At 40.1% G+C, this 18,615-nt stretch overlaps 1 long non-coding RNA gene and 1 other non-coding gene across 2 annotated transcripts in view; one reads left to right on the top strand and one right to left on the bottom strand.

Moving 5' to 3' along the window:
• Positions 1-946: 946 nt before the first annotated feature.
• LOC126294972 (uncharacterized) overlaps positions 947-18,615 on the bottom strand; it is a 118,175-nt gene continuing 100,506 nt past the window's right edge. The window contains exons 4-5 of the long non-coding RNA XR_007552369.1: positions 5,606-6,089; positions 947-5,515 (exon numbers count right to left, since the gene is read on the bottom strand). This is a non-coding gene — a long non-coding RNA (uncharacterized LOC126294972). The remainder of the gene's footprint in view (positions 5,516-5,605; positions 6,090-18,615) is intronic.
• Trnav-aac (transfer RNA valine (anticodon AAC)) lies at positions 3,690-3,763 on the top strand. The gene has a single exon. It is a non-coding gene; the product is annotated as a tRNA-Val (tRNA).

Raw genomic sequence — 18,615 nt, 5'->3', positions numbered from 1 at the left:
TGAAAACTGGCCTTCTATAGCAGACGTTACAACATAGTGTCACAAGATAATTCTGTTGCATAATTTTGCATACAGCTGCAACTGGCCGCAGTAACATGCGTTGCAATTAATGATATCTACTTTATCCTCATTTCATAGGACATAGGAAATTAATAAAAACGTTGACCAGTCACACAAGGATCAATAATCTGCATGAATACGATTACACAAGTAATTCCTCCTTAATTCAGCTCATGCCGATTCATAGAATGATTTTAGGTTCAGTTTGTTTGTTACGAAGAGTGTGTTTATCGTTGCTAATGACTGAGTTGAGGTCAGTGCATTTAACTAATACGTTTTCCGAGTCTTGTACATTGGCTAACGATCGCTTTTATGTTGTTCTAGCCTCTAACAGAGACAGCGTGCAGCTTTGATCGATGGTTTGCGAAATAATTCCAACCTACTGCAGTGAAGAGAACATTAATATTGCTGAATGGAATATCAATTTTTATTGTACAATGCCAACAGTAATACTCTGATAACAGCTTCATTTGCTTTTACCTTATAGTGCTGTCAGGTCACAAAATGCGTTTATCCCCTATATTACGGAAGACTTAACGAGGTAAAGCCGTTTCTGTAACATAAGGGCCAAATGGTAATATTACAGAAGTCTTCCATTTAAATTAACTACCCATTTATAGACAGTAAAGATAGAGATCACAGACCAGTTTTTACCGACAATGAGTAAAATGCCAGGATGGTTTAGTAAAACTGTCTCTACGAAGCAACTGTGTCCCCTAAAAGAAAAGCCATACAAGAGGTCGCAGGGTCAAGAGTTACAAAGAAACATCGTTTTCTTTTCCTTTGAGGGTGGATTGTTCGAAGAATAAGAAAATTTGAATATAGTAAGTTACTTGTGGAGGGATGGGTACATGGACATCCAAAAAAGAAAAACGTTACATTGTGATTACGAGAAAGATCTATTTCATCACATCATATAGAAACTGACATCGATTAATACATGTTATCCATAGATATAAAGTTCTTTTGCGCCCAGAACATCATGTGAGGAAAAATCGGAGCTTCCACGAAAAACCCATCAGATCTAATCAGAATCATGTGATAGATATGGTATTAAATATAACTGTTCTTATGAAATAAAGGAAATTAAAAGAGTTAACAGATGTGTTGTACAGACACAGCGGTTCATAAATAAGCAAACCGCAGACAGAAAATAAACACAGTAAAATATAATACATAGTAAGGCAAAATTAAACTTTAGCTTTGCAATAACAAATTTATGGTCTGAATTTGTTTATTTACCCCGCGAACTTTGGATGCTTTTGAGTCTTTTGCTGGATAAATTTCATTTGAAATCCAAAGTAGCTCCTTCTGCAGCTGTACTTTACAAAGCATTTCTAAGATATAGTTTCGATGCATGGAGCACAGATCAAGGTGAGGCCATCGAGGATACAAACGTTCATTGTCCCTCATCAAGGAATTCCCAAGGCTGCAGTTTATGCCACACTGGTGATGGACAGTTTTGAACACGTCGTTGAACACTTTTAAATTAGATCTAACTACGGCGGTCAGATTTTCTGAAGGGGCTCTTAATTCGCCCAAGTCTTCCGCAGACGTTTCATAGGCTTTGTAAAGTACAGGGCTATTACAAATGATTGAAGCGATTTCATAAATTCACTGTAGCTCCATTCACTGACATATGGTCACGACACACTACAGATACGGAGACAAACTCATAAAGTTTTGTTCGGCTGAAGCCGCACTTCAGGTTTCTGCCGCCAGAGTGCTCGAGAGCGCAGTAAGACAAAATGGAGACAGAAAGTGTACGTCGTGCTTGAAATGCACTCACATCAGTCAGTCATAACAGTGCAACGACACTTCAGGACGAAGTTCAACAAAGATCCACTAACTGCTAACTCCATTTAGCGATGGTATGTGCAGTTTAAAGCTTCTGGATGGGGAAATCAACGGGTCGGACTGCAGTGAGCGAAGAAACGGTTGAACGCGTGCAGGCAAGTTTCACGCGTAGCCCGCGGAAGGGAGCTAAACGTACCACAGCCGACGGGGATGGAAAATCTTATGGAAAAGGCTAAAGCAGAAGCCTTACCGTTTACAATTGCTACAAGCCCTGACACCCGAGCACAAAGTCACCCAAACGCTTTGAATTTTCGGCGCGGTTGCAACAGCTCATGGAAGAGGATGCGTTCAGTGCGAAAATTGTTTTCAGTGATGAAGCAACATTTTTTCTTAATGGTGAAGTGAACAGACAAAATGTGCGAATCTGGGCGGTAGAGAATCCTCACGCATTCGTGCAGCAAATTCGCAATTCACCAAAAGTTAACGTGTTTTGTGCAATCTCCCGGTTTAAAGTTTACGTCCCCTATTTCTTCTGCGAAAAAAACGTTACACGACACGTGTATCTGGACATGCTGGAAAATTGGCTCATGCCACAACTGGGGACCGACAGCGCCGACTTTATATTTCAACAGGATGGTGCTCCACCACAGTTCCATCATGATGTTCGGCATTTCTTAAACAGGAGATTGGAAAACCGATGGATCGGTCGTGGTGGAGATCATGATCAGCAATTCATGTCATAGCCTCCACGCTCTCCCGACTTAACCCTATGCGATTTCTTTATGTGAGGTTTTGTGAAAGATTCAGTGTTTAAACCTCCTCTACCAAGAAACATGCCAGAACTGCATCAACGATGCTTTCGAACTCATTGATACAGACATGCTGTCCTCAGTATGGGAGGAACTTGATTATCGGCTTGATGTCTGCCGAATCACTAAAGGGGCACATATCGAACATTTGTGAATGCCTAAAAAACTTTTTGAGTTTTTGTATGTGTGTGCAAAGCATTGTGAAAACATCTCAAATCATAAAGTTACTGTAGAGCTGTGAAATCGCTTCAATCATTTGTAATAACCCTGTGTATAACAGTTCATCCGCACTTTCCAAGAGTCTCATTGCCTTTAAACAGTTACGACACACAAACGTCACAATTAAATTTTTTGATGCTGGCTGAGTCCGTCACTCTAATTCAGCACCGTGCACAAGCTCATGTGCTTCGTGTGCAGCTTTTTTCGAAACATGTTTTTCGCAGTCTCCATTCGTGCTAACGTTAATTGCCGAAGAGGTCACACAATCGTTGCCTTCCAGCACAGAATGGTCTTCATCGAGTTCACAGTTCACCAAATCAACAGGTTTCATTAGTGATGCTACCACTATGTGCTGCAAGTTTCTGCGGAATTCCTGGCCGCTGGGATTCCTGTTGGAACCTGATCGTTTTACTGAAAATACATTTTCTATGGATCTAGGTTCACCAGCGATGTTGCTTTTCGTGTCATTCCACAGCATCAACAAAGCACAAATTGTGAGCCCAGGCTTCTTGCCGCTAACGAACAGGTTGCTTTTGGTGACATCATTTACAATAGCGACTGCGCGAATTAACGGTAGCTCGTATGGAAAGCAAGAGTAGCTGATGCTACTGAGGACTCGGCCGCGAGCATTTCCGACGACTTCTTGGGCTCTTATTCGTGATGGCATTCAGACAGGCAATGGTGCTGTCGATTGTTGCATACGAATGCGAAATACCTGCATTGTGCGTTTCCGCAAAGTGATTTTTACGCCAAAGTTGCGATCGTCCTACAAGTTGTGTCAGATGTGGAGCTCAGAGTGTAGCAGTTTCCGTGGTGTAGCGGTTATCACGTCTGCCTAACACGCAGGAGGTCCCAGGTACGATTCCTGGGCGGAAACACTTTATCGTCGCACTCAACAAGGCACTTCCTACAATCTCTACTGTGACCATTTAAATCAATCTCAAACGTCCCACCACCAGGGTGCAGATGGCTCAAATGATACATGAAACTCTTTCAGAACCGGCTACTTGGTTTTTGTGCTTACCTGGAAGGCTGGAAATGCGCGGAACAGCCGCCGGCATGCCGGTAGTTGCCACATGTTTGCACAAAACGCAAGGGCTAGCCCGGGATTTGAACCCAGGACCTCCTGCACCCGAAGCAGGAATCATACCCTTTTTTTATCTCATTTTGTTCACTTTGGTTCGTTGCATCTGCTCGGGACGGACGTCGTAAGACACCCGTTTAAGTTCGTTGTTGATCCATTAACTCAGTTTTTTTATTACAGAGGGCTGCTAACCCTCTAACTGAACACGCTGAGCTACCGTGCCGGCGAACCTCTAGACCACCGAGCCTGTTCGTAGCGGCTAAGCGCTGCACATGACTGACGCCTCCGTTCTTGGTATCACCATGCAGAGCTGCTGCTCACCCAGCGTCCTACTGGCTGTTGCGTTTTAATTGTTTTTATCGATGTCTTTTACTATAGCAAATTCTAGAATTGGACGGAGCTCGTAGCCAATGCCCTTGCTTAGGCAGGAAAAATCTGTTACCACTACGTAAAACATGGAGGAATCTCACAGTGTTTCTGTGGAGGGTTAACGACCCTCCATGTTTTTACCCAATCCAGGGAGTCCTGTAGATAATCCTCTAACCAACCGTTTTGAGTGGCTAGAGCACAGGCGAATGGTTTCGAAGCATAGAGGGTCTCGCTATTCATTGAATCTAACAAATTGTTCAGTCTTGCCAGAAAGAAATCTGTATTCATCACTGTTTGCTCTGAAGCTCCGACGTGGAATACGCTGATAGAGTAGTGGCCGAGACAGAATGACTAACACTTGCGTTGCAAGTCGAACACTCATTATTTCAAAATTATTTGAACTGACGTGTTTGTGACTGAAAGAGCAGCACATTCTTGCCTTACTTCCCTTCCTGTCTAGTTGACACTTTTTGACAATGTCTTGACAAGACACAATACCATTCGAATCAGTTTGGATATCTCTCTCCATCAAACGGTTTCGAAAGCTTTTCAGGAGATGACAGGATCGTACATAACGTATAAAACGTTGTTGCGATACTGAAAGAAAGTTTTTCAGTTGTAACATCGAGATCAAGCACTAATGAACGGTTATTGGACCCTTGATCACAAACAGTGCAACTTCAAACCCTTAAGCCAACAGTAAAACGTTTCTCTAATACAACGAAGAGCAACTGTTTCATTACATCAGATTTGGTCTGTTTACAAGACGTAAAATAGGCAACAGGTAATTTCCATTTTTGCCACAGACCACGAACAAGGAACATGAGACTGTGTTGCCACCTTAGACGTAAGTGTTAGACTGCCAAAATCTTCATAGCCCTCAATAACATCATACTTAGCGCAGTAGCTGAGTCACTTCCTCACACTCATTTCGTCGAACACCAATACACAATCTTGGCAACTTTCATCCATTGTATTCACTTTTTCTACAAGATGTTCGAATAGTTTAGTTTCTGTGCCCGCTATAATATCCATTTCACTGACCCACTTCTGAATAATTTTTTTCGAAGACAGTTTCACTCCAACTTCTCTTCTTAATTGGTCATATGCGGCAGGACTTTTATAAAATAAACTCAACGACAGCCGTCTCTCCTCTTCCGTCCAATGAGTGAAAGGCCTGAAAAAAATAAATGCGACCGTTTAATTCAGTTATTAAGAAAGTTGACAATAGTTAATGTATTTGACGTCACCGGAGGACGTTACTTACTTGTGTAGCAGTTGCATACCAAATAATGTTCCACATTTTGGAGACATATTCTTAACAGCCTCTGTTGCCACAGCTTTTAGGTCAGGATTCTTCGTGGCAAGATGTCGCATTCTCCACAGTTTTTTCCTCTGCTTTGTCAATTTTAACTTTTGCTCGTCAATTCTTTGTGTCACCTGTCGTTTTCTTGGTGTAAAATTTGTTGGCACCAACGTATCTGGACTGGCTCACGGGTAGATGGCGAAGAGCTTCCTTGTTGGTGCATTTCGTAATCGCTGTGTTGTCTACTGTTCTCTTCGTTTCCTATGTCTGCAGCCTCTTCCAGAGGTTTTGGATTTGGCACAGCATTAAGTACTAATTTTGTTTTCAACTCATTCATAAAAGAATTGTCAGTGAAGTGAAGAGCAATGGGAATTTATTACGCACCTGACTCTGCTGCAAGTCAAACAATGAATAGTTTCCACAATGCAGAATCCACTCTTGACACCTGTAACGTTAAGGGCGAATTAGTAAAGCGAAATCGCATCTGTCTAACTAAATGAAACTGAGACATTAATAGATGAAAGTGCTTGGAAATTACGGTGTTTAGATATGTGGTTATTCATCAGCACCTTAGTAACTACATTTCACTTTTTCATGCTCTATAAGAGAAACAGCAGATGCACCGATGTTTTAAAGAACATTGCTTTGCTGTAAGCAAGGAAACATTGTTTTCGAAATGGGGGACTGAAATAAAGTTCCCTTCGGGTAGTAAGTACAGAAACTGTTGAGGAAGAAACAACGGGACAGTATGTTAGTGCGTGGACGTAAAAACAAATGAAGTTGAACGATAAATGAAAAATATATGGCTCTCGAATAACACAATGTGCAAAAAAAAGGACGAAGCATGAAATGCTAAACGTTTCGCTAAATTTATAAATGCTGTTCACAGTGTCTAATTGGACCTGTAATTAGATGTAACATACAAAATAATACCTAGGAGCGACAATTACAGGATGAGTACACGGAATTATGTAAGTTTTGTAAGGGTTATTAATAATGGGAGGCATTGATTCGTTGATAGCATGCAAAAGACTGCAGCTTGTCTGCAAAACAAACAATTTTCAGAACTTTTATGAAACATTATCTACAAAATTGCTTGAATACTCTACAGACCACTTAGTTGATGGCACAGGATATTCTTGCTTCTACCATTATGGTCTCCTTCCATTCGATTAAGAATGGACTGTTTATATGGCACTCTATGTAACGTAATTATATCCTCATGATCCCTACACAAAAGATATGGAGGCAACAAGATATTTTCAGATTCCTTACTGAAATTTGAGAGAGATCTTACCGAGGCTAGAGTGAGTATCCGAACCATTTTCTTCTTATTACATTACGAAAATGGCTTCGTCTGGTAAATTTCGTGAAGAATGGAACATTTTTGTTGAGCCTCCATGGCTGGTAAGCTTGATTATTCAAAGTATCATGTAAACAATTTAAAAAAAGTCAAGCATCTAGTTCATTGCTGAAATGTTGACAGCCATCTGAATTGTTCAGTCTGTCGACTGCAACTGCAGATGGAGAGATCCGAGTTCCGTACTGTTATTAAACATGTTGATTTGAAGGATTGGACTGCCGCACAAATCAGAACTGAATTGGATTAAGTTTACGTGAACTCTGTTCCATCATTGAAGACTCTTTACTTTTGGATTAATGAATTTAAACTTGGTCGGCAAGCACCGAGGACGAAGCGTGCAGCGAATGTCCAAGTGAGGTGATCACAAAGGAAATCCAGGATATGGCAATGCAAGACCATCAAATAAAAACTCTTGAGATTTAGGAGACTGTCGCTATCTCATACTGACCGACAACATAATATTCTGTACGAAGATTTGACTATGAAGGAGATCTGGTGCCAAGATTGCTCACAATATACCAATACCATATCCAGGGCAACACTTCGACACAATGTCTGACGATGTACAATCGCGATCAATAAGTTTTTATGTGGCGATTTGTGACTGTCAGTGAAACCTGGATCCATCGTTACACACCAGAGTAAAACAGCAGTCAAAACAATGGACAAATGTTGGTGAAAGAGCTCGGGAAAAGGCAAAGACCATTTTGTCACCTGATAAGGTGATGGCCTCTATTTTCTGGGAGTCCCTTGGAGTAATCCAATTAGATTACTTCGAAAAATGCGGAAAAGTAGCTGGACATACAATTACTTTCAACGCTGATGTGAAGACATTAATCTGCAGGCAGTGTAGAAAGCTCATTTAACATGTAAATTTTCTGCGTTGAGAACTTTAGGGCTTGCACTATTTTACACACAGACTCTTTATCAGTGAAAACGACTTTCTTGATCCTACTTACAAGGGAACTTCATCAACTCGTCCTCATATTTTCAGGCAAAAAAAAAAAAAAAAAAAAAAAAAAAAAAAAAAAAAAAAAAAACCAGCAATCGACCTCGCGCAAAAATTTAAGCCATTATGCAAATACGATGTTGTTATGGTCTTCTTACTCCTTTACTTTACTTCTGTTTATTCCTTTTCTTGTAGTGTGGAACATTGCTTGTCAGAGTTCACGATTCTAGGTCAACTGGAAGTATGTTGTAGATTTTCAAGAGTGAGTTTGCAAGTAACAGAATTTGTGACATAAATAGCCGTATCTTTTGATTGCGTGGACTCAGATGTTCAAATATTTTGCACCACCTTCGCACGGTACATAAATTACGACTCGATATCTTATCGTGATCTTTAGAAAATGGAGTCTGAAGACTAACAGACAGACAAGAAATGACAAAAATATGTTTTGGTGTGATATAATTTCACAATTTTCGGACTTTTTCTTTTGCTTGTACTATGAAACCTTGATTCATACCAAATTTTATGATTCTAGGTCAGCGGGAAGTACCCTATAAGTTTTGACGAGTGACCTCTGACGTAAAAATTTATTTTATACAAATTGCCGTATCTGTTGCTTGCACTGAGGCAGAAGCTCATTTTTTTTGCATAACGAAGTGACCTTATACTGTATTATGTGACATAAATTTCCACTAATTACCTCTAGTCATTCTCAAGAAAAATGTGTTTTGAGGGTCGGATAGACGGGTAGGTAGACAGATGGACGGACGAGAAAGTGAGGCTTTCTACCGATTTAGTATTAAGACTGTAAAGGTTGTGTATCTGTTGGAGTAGAGCAAGACAGAATGCATTCTCACTCTGCAGCTGATACGAAACTTCCTAGCAGTGTAGAGTCTCGGTATGGCACACAGTTTTAATCTGCCAGGGAGTTTTAGCACAAGACAGATACTCATTCTTAACACAACAACAGCAAAAGTAATACAATTTGTTTAAAGGTACCTTTTCTCATCTTTCACAGGGAAAGAAAAGAATTTCATCGCCGGGTCTTTCCGGTTGGATCCGCACCCCTTATATGCACAATTCCTCCCTGACATGACGCACCACAGATTCCCAAAAACACTTCCAGAAAATGTTCGGTGGCGATAACGTAGCCTTCCGCAGCGACTAAATGTCCCAAAACTAGATGTTGCCCCTGTGCTGGCATTTGAGGGGAAGTGGTGGTGGGGATTTCCACTGCCACGGCTTCGTGTGCAGTTACCTGCTGCCCGGGCAGTTTCGCTCCCCAGCGCCATCCCGTGTTATCTGACAGAACTGCTGTAACTCACCAGTCCCGCACCCCTGTACGCTTCAACAGGTCCTACGGAGGTTGGCGGTTGTAGGCGCTACAGTCTGGAACCGAGCGACCGCTACGGTCGCAGGTTCGAATCCTGTCTCGGGCATGGATGTGTGTGACGTCCTTAGGCTACTTAGGTTTAAGTAGTTCTAAGTTCTAGGGGATTGATGACCTCAGAAGTTAAGTCGCATAGTGCTCAGAGCCACATACGGAGGTTGCCTGTCTGGATATCTTTGTCTGTGTCGAAGTGTAGGAGAGTGTCGCAAGATGGGAGGGGCTGGCTGTGGGGGCAAGAGAGCCTGTACAGGGAGAGAGTGGCCAACCCACAGACTTACTGCATAAAAACCGGACGATACGGCGGCCATTTTTCTGCCAAATTGCGGGCGGGACTTTTGAATGGCCAATAGTGGAGTACACACTCACCGAATCAAAAGCACAAGACAAAATGGCGAAATCATTCGTTAAATGCCTTTCTTTACAGCTATAATATACTCATAGTAGCTTACTACGTACAGCACAGGAATGTCTGATACAGTGGCTGTAAAAATTATTCGTTACTTGCTTTTATCTCCTTTAAAGTTCGTTTATTAGACATATTGCAATGAAAGTAACGTAAATAAAAAAAATATGGCGTATAGCATTTGTTTTGTGTAGGAAGTGTATAACGCTAAAGATTTAACGTACCTGTATTGCGTCAGATGAACGAAAGTCGTAAGCAGTTGTTCACTTGTGACATGCAAAAAGTGTGAGACGTATTAGTACTTCTTGTTACGCCTCCAAACTTTTTGCACGAGTAAACAACTGCTTACGACCAAATATACCTCTCGCAGATAAGTCTCTCGACTTTATACCTCTCGTAGATAACAAATGAAAAAGATTACGAAAATCAGGTAATGTTAAATGTAGGCTACTGTAACAACGACCAAACCACAGTAAGTAGGCCTATTGAAAACTGTCTTCAAGAGTACCTACAATTATTTACTACGAATAACGAATAATGTTTCAGCAACCACGACAACTGCGGATAGCGTGCTTACAACTTGCCTGCGTCAACAGTCAGGCAATGATACTGAAACCAAAATAATGCCTAGTGTTCTGATTCGGAACGAAATAAAGTTTGGCGCTATAAATTCCAACATGGCACAAATACAGGAACTTTCCGTTTCCAGCAACAACTGTCAGATATTGGCTTCAGAAAAGCTTGTGATGCTTATGCACGAACTGTTAAAGAAATAAGAGCTCAAAAATGCACTAAATTATAATAGGCCTACCTGTTTCGCGTGACCAAAAATATTTTAAAAAACTGACACCTTAAAATCGCTGTTCTCTGAGCAAAGTGAAGAACCAAACATCTTTATAGGCGTAACTAAACAAATATTTCGGATAATATATACCATTAAGAAATTTGTACCTGGACTTTATTACAAGAGTTACTCATTCCTTCCTGGCATCGTTTACGAAGGTCTGCAGAACGAATTACAGATGTCAAAAACAATACTGCACAATTACTAACGTGTTTACTTCAAACAAGTAAGCCTACCGACTAAATGACAAAAAGGTTCATTATTTCTACTTGTATTTAAGATCTCAAACGCTAATTACATACTAAAAGCGATATACAAATAAATTGAACATGCTTCACAGCGCATAAGAAGTCTCTCAATAATTCAAATACCGTTTAATCGTTTCCAAAAGTCCTCTGAACTTCAATTCAACTCAAAAGCACGGCGAACATATGAGGCGCGAGAGACGTTTGGCAGAAAAATGGCGCCAAAGCTAATCAACCAATCACGCGCAACTCCACCTATGACCACTCACTCTCTCTCTCTCTCTCTCTCTCTCTCTCTCTCTCTCTCTCTAGTGGGAGCGAAGAGCCGGTCCCTCATAGTACGGACTGCCGCCGGCAGAGAACAGGCGCGAGTTGCAGTGCTTAGAATTTTCCAGTATCAGTGATTTCTGTAAATCCTACTTTTCTGGATCTGTTATTATTAACTGCGGTTTCTGTGACTCCTGCGATTTCTGCGACTTACCACCGTATGAATAAGTTACATGTGTCCACACAGAAAATTGGATCTCAACAAAACTGTAATTAGTAAGTAAGTGTTACATTTGTTCTTCCGTTGGCTTTAATTTTGTACTAAAGAAACAACTGTGAAAATACTAAAAGTGTAATTTTTGTATAAGTAGCCATACAGAACCGTAATAGTTCGTATAATTGAAAGAAAACAGCCCTCGGTCACTATAGTCAACGAATTAACCAGGTTTCGACACTGCTAGGAGTGTCTTCCTCACAATTTACAGCACAGAATGGTCTATAACATGGTCACAGAATTATGCCTAAAAACGTATGATACAGAGTATAAGTACAGAATCAACGTGAAAGATTGGTAGTACTTATATGTCATTTATGAAATAATAAATATGCCAAAAGGGCATTAGCCACAAAGATATCCAAGATAAAAAATTGTGAGTGCGACCTACTAACGGCTGCTCCTTACTCGGTTACAGGTTGCAAACGGACTGAGGTGCCCGCGTTAACAAATGCTGTCACGAGAGCATGGCACTGCAACGAGCGCGTCATGTAGTAGCCGTACATACAATTAGGCTACTTCACATTGAAATGTAGGCAGAAACGACTGTAAATGAACAGTGTCTGGTACATAATGGAAAGCAATGTTTGTTTGATAGTAGAATACAACATGTCATTTTGTCTACATCAAAGCTCATAACAGTAAAATAAAACTTGAAAACGCCTAATGAAAATGTAGATAGAACTGAATAACAATTTGTAGAAAGCAATATTGACGTGAAATACAGCCAAGAAACATTTGATAATTAGAAAACATAGGACTACCTTAGAAGGAGAACAACATTTCGGCACCCTGCACAAGGAGACCCGAAGTCAGATATCGAGTAACGCCTTGATACCGTTGAAAATTTGTTTGTTCCGTAGTTGTAGCTGTTCGTTAAGGATGAGGCTATCCTTTCGAGCAAGATGTTTGAAAATCTCTCATTCTTGTAGAATATCTAGTCTACGCCCTTTCTTTTCGGTGTGCAAAATATGGCTATCTCAGATGGCTTTAGATGAATGACCGGTAATTAGAAGATGATCGGCAAAGACGAATTTTGGAGGGTAGTGCCAATTTTTCTTAGCAAGTGTTCTTTATATCTGGTATTGAAGGCACGTCCAGTTTGCCCTATATAGTAAGAGGAGAAAGTATCGCAGACAATTTTGTAGACACCAGAATTTCCTAAAGGGGAACGAATAGAATGTAAATTATGAATAAAGTTTTTTAAAAATTGTTATTAGTAGAAAAGCAACGTTGCAATCGTATTTCTTTCGAAGAATGCGTTGGATCTGATAAGAGATAGGCCCCACGAAGGGATTAGAGAAATATTTTTTTTTTGGGTTCGATCTATAACTGAAGTGCCTAGCGTAGTAATTCTTTTAGCAGTTTTATTTTTAAGGACGTCATCTACTATGTTAGGTTTATACTCGTTGTTAGCTGCTATTGTTTTAAGTAAATTGATTTCGTCGTTGAACTTTTCTTTTGAAAGTGGGATGGAAATGACTCGGTCAACAGCAGAATGAAGGAAGGCTTTTTCATGCGATTGTGGATGCAGGAACAATCTGGTCGGTGTATGTTACTTTACGAAATAGAAAGAAATTTTATTTGTTTGTATGGTAAGCGTCAAGTCAAGGAAGTTTAATTGACGTGACACATTTTCAAATGCGATAGTGAAAGAACTTTTCTCATGAAGATCATTGAATAGCTTAATGATACGACCAAGACCGTCATCGGGTCTTTTGTGGATGATTAGAATATCGTCAACGTATCTGGAATAAGAAAGAATGCCTAGCGACGCAGCTGGAAAACGAAAATAATTTTCTTCTAGGGACTTGATGAAAATATCACACAGGATACCAGCTATCGGATTTTCCATAGCGAGACCGTCGGATTGCTGGTACAAATGGCCAGTACATTCGAAATAGTTGTACTTGACTACGACTGAGATGAGATTCATGAAGTCTGTGATTTGTTCATCTGAAATATCTTTTTTGAACCGACGTAAATTTTTTTCTACTATTGTAAGCGTTTCCTGTACGGGGACGTTAGTATAAAGATTTTTGATATCAAAAGAAACTAACTTGGTGTCTGAACTGCATTCTAAATCTTTTATTTTTTGGACTAAGGTGTGCCTATTTGGGACGGAAATTTTTTTCACAGAAACGAATGATTTTCTCAGAGTTTCGTGTAGAAATTTGGCCAGATTATGGAATGCACTATTCATACTATTAGATATCGGGCGTGTCGGATGATTCGGTTTGTGGATTTTAAATTGAGACCGACGTTTTGGGGGCTGAGGTTCCATGTTAATGAGCATTTTATTCTGAAACGGTTTCAGTAGGAAATTTGCGCTGTTGATGGCTGCCCTGACCTCTTTTTGTAAAATTGGAGTCAGAACCTGGTGCAGTTCCGAAATATTATTTTCGTTAACGAAATTAAGGTTTTGGAAATACATTCAGAGTTATAAGGAATAACTAAAGAGCACCCTTTGTCTGACATAGTAATTAGGGATTCTGCTTGTTTATTATTAATGGAAACGACCGATTTTCTGTCATTATGCGTAACGTTATGAATAGGAGCTGTATTTTTCATGGAAATGTTAGCTACGTCATAAGCAATACGAGTTTGACAAGCATTATCTATTTTACTATCGAGACCAACTTTAAGATCTACAAGCACTTTTTCAATCACAGTTCTGTTTGATAAGTTGGCCGAGACATTATACTTCAGCCCTTTTTCCAGCAGGACGGTTTCATTATGTATAAAAATAATGTTACTTTGACGTCCTTAAAAAGAAAACTAATAAAAGTATTACTACGCTAGGCACTTCTGTTAACGAGTCTAACTCAAAAAAATACTTCTCTATTCCTTTTGTGGGGTCTATCTCTTATCAAATCCAACGCATTCTTCGAAAGAAATAAGATTACAACGTTGCTTTTTCTACTAATAACAATTTTTAAAAAAACTTTATTCAGAATTTACTGTCTAACGTTCCCGTTTAGAAAATTCTGGTGTCTACAAAATTGTCTGCGATACTTGCTCCTCTTACTATATGGGTCGAACTGGACGTGCTTTCACTACCAGATATAAAGAACACTTGCTAAGAAAAAATGGCACTAGCCTCCAAAATTCGTCTTTTGACGACCATCTTCTAATTACAGGTCATTCACCTAAAAGCCATCTGCGATAGCCACATTTTGCACACCGAAAAGAAAGTGCGTAGACTAGATATTTTAGAAGAATTAGAGATTTTCAAACATCTTGCTAGAAAGGATAGCCTCATCCTTAACGAACAACTACAACTATGTAACAAAAAATTTTTCAACGGTATAAAAACGTTACTCGATATCTAACTTCGGGTCTCCTTGTGCAGATTGCCGAAATGTTCTTCTCCTTCTAAGGTAGTCCTATGTTTTCTAATTATCAAATGTTTCTTGGCTGTATTTCACGTCAATATTGCTTTCTACAAGTTGTTATTCAGTTCTATCTACATTTTCATTAGGCGTTTTCAAGTTTTATTTTACTGTTATAAGCTTTGATGTAGACAAAATGACATGTTGTATGCTATCATGAAACAAACATTGCTTTCCATTATGTACCAGACACTGTTCATTTACAGTCGTTTCTGCCTACATTTCAGTGTGAAGTAGCCTAATTGTATGTACGGCTACTACATGACGCGCTCGTTGCAGTGCCATGCTCTCCTGGCAGCATTTGTCAACGCGGGCACCTCAGTCCGTTTGCAACCTGTAACCACGCAAGTAACAATCATAATGTTTATCTTAAATTTCTTTGTGACTAATGCCCTTTTGGCATATTTATTATTTTATAAATGACGTATAAGGACCGCCAATCTTTCACGATGGTTCTGCGCTTATACTCTATATCATACGTTTTTAGTCATAATTCTGTGACCATGTTACAGACCAGGTCTTCCCAACGTGTGGTCTGCGGACCCCTTAGGGGTCAGCCCTCTCTTTATAATGGGTCCGCGGCCACTTTTCACCAAATCGTGTAAAATAATGAGTAAAGATGTGAAATAATGGTTCTCTGCACTATGGGACTTTAACATCTATGGTCATCAGTCCCCTAGAACTTAGAACTACTTAAACCTAACTAACCTGAGGACATCACACACATCCATGCCCGAGGCAGGATTCGAACCTGCGACCGTTGCGGTCACGCGGTTCCAGACTGAAACGCCTAGAACTGCATGGCCACAGCGGCCGCAAAAATGTGAAAATCAAATTCATCACTATTTCTTTTTTTTTTTTCGTGTGAAAAACATGTGTACTTTTACTTCAGGTTGTATTCCCGAGCAGCCTTTGCTGTTCCTAAGTGAGAACGCATGCACAGTTTAGTACTGAAGAACGTGACTTCTCTGATCGACTGTTTCGTAACAGTACGGGGGTCGTTGTTGCGCCGGCTCACGGCGCTAGATGCGCTGAAACCTTTTACGCATGCGCGGAACGAGCTTTGTCGACCAATCACAGCGCTCGCTGGCACGCATGCCGCCCCAGGCATCATTAAATGTTAAAATTGCTTTGTCAGTGCACTAGCTATTTCATAAGTCGATTTTTGACCAGTTTATTACTTCTTACATGGATCGGTGGCTGAAGTCAGGATCATTGAAGAAGGCTGCAGTTTCTCCATCGCCTTCACAACAAGGGAAGTTTCCAGTTGAAATGAATTTGGAGGGAGGACGGCCGAAGGAAGAACAATCACAAGAAGTTCCGAAGCCGGATTTATTACGTGAAAACGTTGCAAGTACTCCACTGGCTGTAATATCCTTTGGAAGTGGAATAACCAAGAAGGGTAAGTACAACGAAAGCTATTTAGAAATGGGCTTTATGGAGACAAAGGAGGGTAAAGCTCACTGTGCAATTTGTGCGCTAGTCCTTCCGAACAGTTCAATGGTTCCAGTTAAATTGCGTCGTCATTTTGAAGGTACTCACCTGGATTTACAGGCTACAGACATTGATTTTTTCAAAGGGAAGAGTACTTCTTAGCACAGCATGAAAGCTCATGCAAAAACAATTAATGAAAATTCATTAAAAGCTTCTTTCTTGGTTAGTTACCGAGTGGCAAAAGCAGGCAAAGCTCATACCATTGCAGAAAATTTCATAAAGCCCTGTGTTAATGATATTGTTTCTTGCATGCAAGAGCTAGACGAAAAGGCATTAAGGCTTGTATCTTCGGTGCCATTATCAAACAATACTGTCAAGAGACGCATTTCTCACATGTCAAATGATGTGAAAGACGCTCTTGTTTCTCGCATTCAACTCAATTCATTTTCTCTGCAGATAGATGAATCCACTGATGTTGCAGGATCGATTTTATTGGCTCTTGTCCGTTATGAATATTCTGGATGTTTTGAGGAGGACCTCTTATTGTGCAGATCACTACCTGCCATCACAACAAATGCTGAAATAATCCGTCTATTGGATGATTTTTTTAAGGACTAACGAAGTTTCATGGTAATTGTATAGCTGCGTGCACAGATGGCGCAAAAGCTATGACGGGTCCTAGAGTCGGGCCAATAAAGAAAAAAAAGGAAACGCCAAGAATTCCAGCAGTAGTCATTACGCTCTCCACAGATGCGCTTTAGCTACGAAACAAATGGGTTCCATTCAAGAAATCTTTAGACGAATCCATTCAAATCATTAACTACATAAAATGAAGGCCGTTGAAGTTAAGACTTTTCACAATACTGTGTGAAGATGTGGGAACCCTTCATCGTTCCCTGCTTCTCCATACAGAAGTGAGATGGCTATCGCGTGGGAATGCACTCTCTCGGTTGCACGAATTAAGATTGGAAGTCTCTGCTTTCCTTTTGGAGCATAACACGAAATTATCAGACCTTACTGATGACGAAAATTGGCAGTGTTGCCTATTTGTCAGATATTTCCTCCAAAATGAACGAAATAAGTATTTCACTCCAAGGGCAGAGTGACACCAAGGGTACTGCTATCGACAAAGTTCGAGCATTCAAGAGGAAAATCAATTTTTGGGCAGAGAGTGTCGAGAAGGGTGAGGTCGAATGTTTTCCTCCTCTCAAGGAGTTTTTGAAAAACAAAACATTGGCGCTTGGGAAGAACTTGTTTCATCAGACCCTGGAACATCTCCGAAACTTGATGTCATTGTTGGAGCATTATTTCCCAACAGCTGAAGATGAGAAGGGTGGTCAACCCATTCACTGTATCCAAAAAACCGAACATTCTATCATCAAATGAATATGAGTTGTTGATACAAATTGCCACAGACCCTACCTTGAAATCAAGTTTTGACACTGACCGCTACTCACACTTTTGGATCCGTTTGGATAACAAGAAATACTACCCCCTTGTTGAAAAGGCAAAACGTGTACTTCTTCCGTTTGCCACAACACACATGTGTGAATCTGGATTCTGGATCAACGCTGCCCACAAAACTGAGTACCGAAGCTGTCTAGATGCAGAACCAGACATCCGTCTCCAGTTGTCAAGAATTGAACCCAACTTTTCAACCATTACATTAGGATTCCATTATTATTCCTACAGACTCATCTATAGTAAAGAAGAAAGCATTTTTCTTCGTAGATGCTCAGTGAACGTACCTGAACTACAACTCTGTAGGAATTTTGTTTCTGTCCGCTATCATTTACAAAATAATTATTAATTGAATTCTCTTGGCATTGATATTTTTGTTATGAAAATTAAAATGACCTCTAAAGCTAATTTCTTTTCTTTGTAATATATTCCGTCCTCTAAGTTAAAAATATGGCCTGCCTATACTTCAACTACAGTTACTTGCTATTACTCTGACACTATATTGTGGCAACTGGCTGCGAGCGTAAACAAATGAGAACTTTTCACGTGCCACCTTGTAAAAGGTAAACCTCCTATGCCAGAATAGTTTCCTTTGAAGAAAAAAAAAAAAAAGTCTTACTTTCTGTGAAATGCTTTGTCTTCTTATATAAAAATAAGAGTGTCTGTTTGTTTGTTTTCCTAATTTGTTTACAGTGGAGGCTGAGTGCCACGACAGAGTGTCCAAGTAGTAGTTGAAGTTGCCAGCTGTGGCAAAACTGTTGCCACGCCACCTGCCAGTTGCCAGCTACAACTGTTGCAACGCCGCTTGCTAGCTGCCAGCTAGAGATGGGCAAGCTGAAACACGTAACTGTTTCGAAACAAATGAAACAGTACAATGTAATGTTTCGATACGATGTTTCGAAACAGTGAAACAGTTTGTATTTTGTAATCTAATAAACCTACACATTTT

The sequence above is a fragment of the Schistocerca gregaria genome, chromosome 11, assembly GCF_023897955.1.
Source record: "Schistocerca gregaria isolate iqSchGreg1 chromosome 11, iqSchGreg1.2, whole genome shotgun sequence".
In the NCBI taxonomy this organism is placed as follows: Eukaryota; Metazoa; Arthropoda; class Insecta; order Orthoptera; family Acrididae; genus Schistocerca; species Schistocerca gregaria.
The sequence above is the reverse complement of the archived record's forward strand: the minus strand, read 5'-3'. Positions and strand labels throughout refer to the sequence as shown.